Here is a 9,086-nt window from a genome sequence, read left to right as displayed (position 1 = left end):
GGTTTTCGTGACACCAGTGGTGAATGTCCAAGTAACCCAATGCTGGTATTCAGCGGCATGTTCACACTGGCAGACGTGCTGTTCAATATTCTATCCACTCAATGCTGGTCAGATCTTCATTTTCCTGTCCACACAACCAAGCCTGCAGAAATCATCAGCATATCCACTACAGAATGTTCCATACAATCTGAATGTGCACTCCAATCAGGCTTTCCTTACACCACTGGTGAATGTCCAAGTAACGCAATGCTGGTTTCAGTGGTCTGTTCACAATCGAAGCCGTGATGTTCAATGGCTATCCACTCAACACTGGTCACCTCTATATTTTCCATTCCACACAATCCAGACTACAAAAATCAATGTAAACTCCACTACAGAATGTTCCATTCATTCACTGTGAATATGGAATTCATCTGAATCTCCAATACCGGCAGGTTGTCGTTACACCACTGGAGAATGTGCAAGTACCCCAATACTGGTTTTCAGAGGCCTTTTCATACTCGCAGCCATGCTGTTTTATTGGCTATAGACTCAACAGTGTTTAACTCTTCTTTTTCCTGTCCACACGACCCAGCCTTCAGGAATCATTTGAAAGTCCACTACAGAATGTTCCATTCATTCATTGCGAATCTGGAATGCATCTGAATATCCACTCCTGGTAGGCGTTCGTTACACCACTGTTGAATGTCCAAGTAATGCAATGCTGGTTTTCAGCGGATTGTTCACAATTGAAGCCATTCTGTTCACTGGCTGTCCAATCAACAGTCGTCAGCTCTTCATTTTCCTGTCCGCAGAAGCCAGACTTCAGATATCATTGCTATCTCCACTACAGAAAGTTCCATTCATTCATTCATTCATTCAATCTGGAATTCATCTGAATCTCTATTCCCGGCAGGTTTTCTTTACACCACAGTTGAATATCCAAGTAACCTAATGCTGCTTTTCCGCGGCCTGTTCAGACTCGTAGCCATACTGTTCAATTGGCTATCCTCTGAACCATGTTCAGCACTTCATTTTCCTGTCCACATAACCCATTCTTCAGAAATCATTCCTTTCCTCGCAGACACCGCTGCCTCAAGCATGGTGAACGTACCGAAACCCGCCGGACTTTTTGTAAGAAATGTGGCAAACATCAGCCCCACAAAGTCACACAGTACAAGAAGGGCAAGGATTCTCTGTATGCTCAGGGAAAGCGTGGTTATGATAGGAAGCAGAGTGGTTACGGAGGTCAAACTAAGCCTATTTTCCGGAAGAAGGCTAAAACTCCAAAGAAGATTGTGTTGATATTTGAATGTGTCGAGCCCAACTGCAGATCTAAGAGAATGCTGGCCATTAAGAGGTGCAAGCATTTTGAACTGGGAGGCGATCAAAAGAGAAAGGGACAATTGATCCAGTTCTAAGCTTCATCTTTTAATACGAAGACAGAAATCCTGGGCTGTGTTAGACTGATGGAACAATCCATGTTTTAGGAGAGAAATTAAATAGTGTCATGAATAAACTTCCTGAGAGGAAATTTGCTTGATAAAAAAAATCATTTTTTTCTGGAAAAAAAACCCAATACTTTAATTTTTTAAGACAACTGCAAGCACCTCAAACAATGGATTATTGTTACAACACTTGTTATCTTTTCACAATCTAGTTATTGCAAAGGCATATATGGATAAATATTAATGGACAAAGTCAAGAAAAAGAGGCACCTTAATGAATTTAAAAAAAACACATTCAATCCAATGACTTCTAAAAGAGGCTAAATTTACCTCAGTATGTATGGTAAAAGGTAAAGGCCCTCCCATTGATCGTCTATTTGCTCGAGCGGGCCCAGTAACGTCTCTATTGGAGACTTTGTTGCTACTGTGTCTGGCATATCTAATACTCTCGGTAGCTTGCCGGGCTCTCCGAGAGGGGCGGAGGAATCGAACTCGGGTCGGCCATGTTGGCCGCTTGTAAGGCGAACGCCCTACCACTGTGCTATCGCTCCAGCCCAAGTATGTTACATTCTAAAATTGTATTGCCTACTATGGTTAGTGACCTGGATTCTGCAACTCAGAGGAAATGTATAAACAAACTACAGAATGTTCCATTCATTTACTGCGAATCTGGAATTAATCTGAATCTGCACTCCAGGCAGGCTTTCATTATACCACTGGTGAATGTCCATGTAAAGCAATGCTGGATTTCATCAGTTTTTTCACTATCGAAGCCGTGCTGTTCACTGGCTATTCACTCAACACTGATGAGCCCTTCATTTTCCTGTCTGCACAATCCAGATTTCAGAAATCATTGGAATCTCCACTACAGAATGTTCCATTCATTCAATGCGAATCTGGAATTCATCTGAATCTCCAATACCAGCAGGTTTTCATTATACCACTTGTGAATGACCAAGTAACCCAATGCTGGTTTTCAGCGACCTGTTCACACTCACAGAGTTTCTGTTCAATTGGCTATCCACTAAATGCTGGTAAGCTCTTCATTTTTCTGTCCACACAACCCAGCATTCAGAAATCATTGGAAACTCCATTACAGAATGTTCCATTCCTTCACAGCGAATCTGGAAATCATCTGAATCTGCACTGCAGGCAGGCTTTCGTTAGACTACTGGTGAATGTCCAAGTAACCCAATGCTGGTTTTCAGTGGCCCGTTCACACTCGCAGACATGCAGTTCAATTGGCTATCCACTCAACCCTATTCAGCTCTTCATTTTCCTGTCCAAACAATCCAGACTTCAGAAATCATTCCAATGTCCACTAGAGAACAGTCCATTCATTCACTGCGAATCTGAAATTCTTCTGAAGCTCCATTACCGGCAGGTTTACGTTACACCACTGGTGAATGTCCAAGTAACCCAATGCTGGTTTCAGCGGCCTGTTCAGACTCGCAGCCGTGCTGTTCAATTGGCTATCCACTCAACCCTGGTCAGCTCTTCATTTTCCTGTCCATACAACCCAGCCTTCAGAAATTATTGGAAACTCCAATACAGAATGTTCCATTCATTCACTGCGAATCTGGAATTAATCTGAATCTGCACTCCAGGCATGCTTTCGTTATACCACTGGTGAATGTCCAAGTAAAGCAATGCTGGATTTCATCAGTTTTTTCACTATCGAAGCCGTGCTGTTCACTGTCTATCCACTCAACACTGGTGAGCCCTTAATTTTCCTGTCTGCACAATCCCGACTTCGGAAATTATTGGAATCTCCACTACAGAATGTTCGACTCATTCACTGTGAATCTGGAATTCATCTGAATCTCCACTACTGGCAGGTTTTCGTTACACCACTGGTGAATGACCAAGTAACCCAATGCTGGTTTTCAGCGGCCTGTTCACACTCACAGAGGTTCTGTTCAATTGGATATCCACTAAATGCTGGTAAGCTCTTCATTTTTCTGTCCACACAACCAAGCATTCAGAAATCATTGGAATCTCCATTATGGAATGTTCCATTCCTTCACTGAAAATCTGGAATTCATCTGAATCCGCACTGGAGGCAGGCTTTCGTTAGAACACTGGTGAATGTCCAAGTAACCTAATGCTGGTTTTCAGTGGCCCGTTCACACTCGCAGAGGTGCAGTTAAAATTGGCTATCCACTCAACCCTATTCAGCTCTACATTTTCCTGTCCAAACAATCCAGACTTCAGAAATCATTCCAATGTCCACTAGAGAACAGTCCATTCATTCACTGCGAATCTGAAATTCTTGTGAAGCTCCTTTCCTGGCAGGTTTTCGTTACACCGCTGGTGAATGTCCAAGTAACCCAATGCTGGTTTTCAGCGGCCTGTTCAGACTCGCAGCCGTGCTGTTCAATTGGCTATCCACTCAACCCTGGTCAGCTCTTCATTTTCCTGTCCATACAACACAGCCTTCAGAAATTATTGGAAACTCCAATACAGAACATTCCATTCATTCACTGCGAATCTGGAATTCATCTGAATCAGCACTGCAGGCAGTCTTTCGTTACACCACTATTGAATGTCCAAGTAATGCAATGATGTTTTTCACCAGTCTGTTCACACTCGAAGCCAGGCTTTTCACTGTCTATCCACTCAACACTGGTCAGCTCTTCATATTCCTGTCCACAAAAAATCCAGACTTCAGAAATCATTCGAATCTCCACAGAGAATGGTCCATTCATTGACTATGAATCTGGAATTCTTCTGAATCTCCATTCCTGACAGGCTTTCGTTAGACCACCGTTGAATGTTCAAGCAACGCAATGCTGGTTTTCAGTGCTTTGTTCACTCTCGAAGCCGTGCTGTTCACTGGCAATCCACTTAACACTGGTCAGCTCTTCATTTTGCTGTCCACACAATCCAGACTTCAGATACCATTGGAATCTCCACTACAGAAAGTTCCATTCATTCACTGCGAATCTGGAATTTATCTGAATCTCTACTCCAGGCAGGTTTTCGTTACACCACTGGTATATGTCCATGTCACACAATGCTGGTTTTCAGTGGCCTGCTCAGACTCGTACTCATGCTTTTCAACTGGCTATACACTCAACCCTGTTCAGCTCGTCATTTTCCTCTCCACATCATCCAGCCTTCAGAAATCATTGGAATGTCCACAACAAAATGTTCCATTCATTCACTGCGAATCTGGAATTCATCTGAATCTCCACTACCGGTAGGTTTGCGTGACACATAAGGTGAATGTCCAAGTAACCCAATGCTGGTTTTAGGCGGCATATTCACACTCGCAGAAGTGCTGTTCAATTGGCTATCCGCTCAACCCTGTTGAGCTCTTCATTTTCTGTCCTTATCACGCAGCCATCAGAAATCATTGAAATCTCCACTACAGAAATTTCCATTCATTCACTGCGAATCTGGATTTCATCTGAATCTGCACTGCAGGCAGTCTTTCGTTACACCACTATTGAATGTCCAAGTAACGCATGGTTGGTTTTCAGCAGCATGTTCAAACACGCAGACGTGCTACTCAATTTGCTATCCACTCAGCCCTGGTGAGATCTTCATTTTCCTGTCCACACAACCCAGCCTTCCAAAATCATTGAAATGTGTACTACAGAATGTTCTATTCATTTACTGCGAATCTGGAATACATATGAACGTCCACTATTGGCAGGAATTCAATACCCAACTGGTGAATGTCCAAGTTACCCAATGCTAGTTTTTTGCGGCCTCATCACAATCGCAACTGTGTTGTTCAATTGGCTATCTTCTCAACCCTGTTGAGCTCTTCATTTTCTGTCCTCATCACGCAGTCTTCAGAAATCATTGAAATCCCCACTACAGAAATTTCCATTCATACACTGCGAATCTGGAATCCATTTGAATCTGCACTGCAGGCAGTCTTTCGTTACACCACTATTGAATGTCAAAGTAACCCAATGGTGGTTTTCAGCGGCCATTTCACACTCGCAGACGTGCTCTTTAATTGGCTATCCACTCAACCCTGGTCAGCTCTTCATTTTCCTGTCCACACAACCCAGGCTTAGGAAATCATTGGAATCTCCACTACAGATAGTTCCAATCATTCATTGCGAATCTGGAATTCATCTGACTCTGCACACGAGGAAGGTGTCTTTACACCACTGGGGAATGATCAAGTAACCCAGTGCTCATTTTCAGTGGCCTGTTTACAATTGCAGTCGTGCTGTTCAGCTGGCTATCCACTGAACCCTGGTGAGCTCTTCATTTTCCTGTCCACACAACTCAGCCTTCAGAAATTATTGGAATCTTCGCTACAGAATGTTCCATTCATTCACTGCGAATTTGGAATTCATCTGAATCTGCACTGCAGGCATTCTTTCGTTACACCACTGTTGACTGTCCACGTAACCTCAAGATGGTTTGTAGCGGCATGTTGACACTCGCAGACGTGCTGTTCAGTTGGATATCCACTCAAGCCTGGTCAGCTCTGCATTTTCCTCTCCACGCCAACCAGACTTCAGAAATCATTGGAACCTCCAATACAGAACTTTCCATACAATCACTGCGAATCTGGAATTCATCTGACTCTCCACTCCAGGCAGGTTTTCGTTAAACCACTGGTGAATGACCAAGTAACACAATGCTGGTTTTCAGCGGCCTGTTCACACTCCCAGCTGTGCTGTTCAATTTCCCATACACTCAACCATGGTTAGCTCTTCATTTTCCTGTCTAAACCACCCAGATATACAGAAGTCATTGGAACCTCCACCACAGTATGTTCCATTCATTCACTGCGAATGTGCAATTAATCTGAAACTGCTCTCCAGGCAGGCTTTCTTTATACCAATGGTGAATGTCCCAGTAACCCAATGCTGGTTTTCAGCGGTCTGTTCACACTCGAAGCCGTGCTGTTCACTGGCTATCCACTCAACACTGGTCATCTTTTCATTTCCTTACCACACAGTCCAGACTTCAGAAATTTTTGTAACCTCCACTACAGAATGTTCCATTCACTCACTGGGTATCTGGAATTCATCTGCTTCTGCATTCAAGTTTTCGATACACCGCTGTTGAATGTCCAAGTAACCCAATGTTAGTTTTCAGTGGGCTGTTGACGATCGCAGCCATACTGTTCATTTGGCTCTCCACTCAACTCTGGTCAGCTCTTCATTTTCCTGTCCACACAATCCAGACTTTAGAAAGCATTGGAACCTAGACTACAGAATGTTCCATTCATTCACTGCGAATCTAGAATTCATCGGAATCTCCACTACCGGCAGGTTTTCGTTACACCACTGGTGAATGTCCATGTAACCCAATGCTGGTTTTCAGCGGCCTGCTCAGACTCACAGCCATGCTTTTCAATTGGCTATCCACTCAACCCTGTTCAGCTCTGCATTTTCCTGCCCACATCACCCAGCCTTCAGAAATCATTGGAATCTCCACTACAGAATGTTCCATTCATTCACTGCGAATATGGAATTTATCTGACTCTCCAATTCAGGCAGGTTTTGGTTACACCACTGTTGAAAGTCCAAGTAACACAATACTGGTTTTCAGCGGCATGTTCAAACTCGCAGCCGTGCTTTTCATTTTTCTATCCACTAAACCCTGGTCAGCTCTTCATTTTCCTGTATAAACCACCCAGATTTACAGAAATCATTGGAAACTCCACTACAGAATGTTCCATACATTCAGTGCGAATCTGGAATTCATCTTAATCTCAACTCCAGCCAGGTTTTCTTTACACCACTGGTGAATGTCCAAGTGACCCAATGCTGGTTTTCATCGGACTTTTCATACATGCAGCCGTTCTGTTCAATTGGCTGCAGATTCAACCCTGGTGAATTCTTCATTTTCCTGTCCACATAAACTAGCCTTCAGATAGTATTGGAATCTCCATTATAGAATGTTCCATTCATTCACTGCGAATCTGGAATTCATCTCATTCTCCACTCCTGCCAGGTTTTTGTTACACCACTGTTGAATGTCCAAGTAACACAATGCTGGTTTTCAGCCTCATTTTCCTACTCGCAGCATTGCTGTTCAATTGGCTATCCATTCAACCCTGGTCAGCTCTTCATTTTCCTGTCCACACAACTCAGCCTTCAGAAATCATTTAAATCTCCACTACAGAATGTTCCATTCATTCACTGCGAATCTTGAATTAATCTGAATCTCCACTAAAGGGAGATATCTGTTACACCACTGGTGAATGTCCAAGTAACCCAAAGCTGGTTTTCAGGAGCCTGTTCCCACTAGTAGCCCTGCTATTCACTAGCTAAACACGCAAAACTGGTCAGCTGTTCATTTTACTGTCCACACAGCCCAGCCTTCAGAAATCATTGGAATCTCCACTACAGAATGTTCCATTTATTCACTACGAATCTGGAATTCATCTGAATCTCCAATACCGGCATATTTTCGTTAGACCACTGGTGAATGTCCAAGTAACCCAATGCTCATTTTCAGTGGCCTGTTCACAATCGCAGACGTGTTGTTCAATTGGCTATCCACACAACCCTGTTCAGATCTTCATTTTCCTGTCCACATCACTCAGCCTTCAGAAATCATTGGAATGTCCACTACAGAATTTTCCATTCATTCACTGCGATTCTGGAATTCATCTGAATCTCCACTACCAGCAGGTTTTCGTTATACATCTGCTGATTGTCCAATTAAACCAATGCTGCTTTTCAGCGACCTGCTCAGACTCGCAACCATGCGGTTCAATGGGCTGTCCACTCAACTCAACCCTGTTCAGCTCTTCATTTTCATGTCCACATCACCCAAAATTTAGATACCATTGGTAACTCCACTACAGAATGTTCCATTAATTCACTGAGAATCTGGAATTCATCTGCCTCTCCACTCCAGGCAGGTTTTAATTACACACTCTTGAATGTCCAAGTAACCCAATGCTGGTTTTCAGTGGCATGTTCACACTCGCAGACGTGCTGTTCAATTGGCTATCCACTTAACCCTGCTCAGCTAATCATTTTCCTGTCCACACTACCCAGACTTCAGAAATCATTGGAACTTGCACTGCAGAATGTTCCACACATTCACTGCGAATCTGGAATATATCTCAATCTCCACATCAGGCTGGTTTTGGATACAACTCTGGTGAATGTCCAAGTAACGCAATGCTGATTCTCAGCCGCCTTTTCACACTCGCTGATGTGCTGTTTAATTGGCTATCCTCACAACCATGGTCAAGTCTTCATTTTCCTGTACACACAATCCAGACTTTAGAAATCATTGTTATCTCCACTACAGAATATTCAATTCATTCACTGCGAATTTGGATTTCATCTGAATCTGCAACAAAGGTAGTCCTTCGTTACACCACTGTTGAATGTCCAAGTAACCCAATGATGGTTTTCAGCGGCCTGTTCACACTTGCAGAAGTGCTGTCCAACTGGCTATCTCTTAAACCCTGGTCAGCTCTTCATTTTCCTGTCCACACAGCCCAGCCTTCAGAAATCATTGGAATCTCCACTACTGAATGTTCCATTCATTCACTGCGAATCTGGAATTCATCTGACTCTCCACTCCAGGCAGGATTTCATTTCACCACTGGGGAATGTGCGAGTAACGAATGCTCGTTTTCAGCGGTCTTTTCACACTCGCAGCCTTGCTGTTCAATTGGCTATCGATTCAACCCTGGTCAGTTCTTCATTTTTCTGT

The 9,086-nt window shown here is 43.4% G+C and overlaps 1 pseudogene; it reads left to right on the top strand.

Moving 5' to 3' along the window:
* The first annotated feature begins 1,053 nt into the window (after positions 1-1,053).
* Positions 1,054-1,463, top strand: LOC130039188 (60S ribosomal protein L36a-like; annotated as a pseudogene).
* Positions 1,464-9,086: the final 7,623 nt, after the last annotated feature.

Source organism: Sorex fumeus, unplaced genomic scaffold (genome assembly GCF_029834395.1).
Source record: "Sorex fumeus unplaced genomic scaffold, SorFum_2.1 ptg000083l, whole genome shotgun sequence".
Taxonomy (NCBI): domain Eukaryota; kingdom Metazoa; phylum Chordata; class Mammalia; order Eulipotyphla; family Soricidae; genus Sorex; species Sorex fumeus.
Note: the sequence above shows the minus strand (reverse complement) of the source record. Positions and strands in the feature narration are given on the sequence as shown.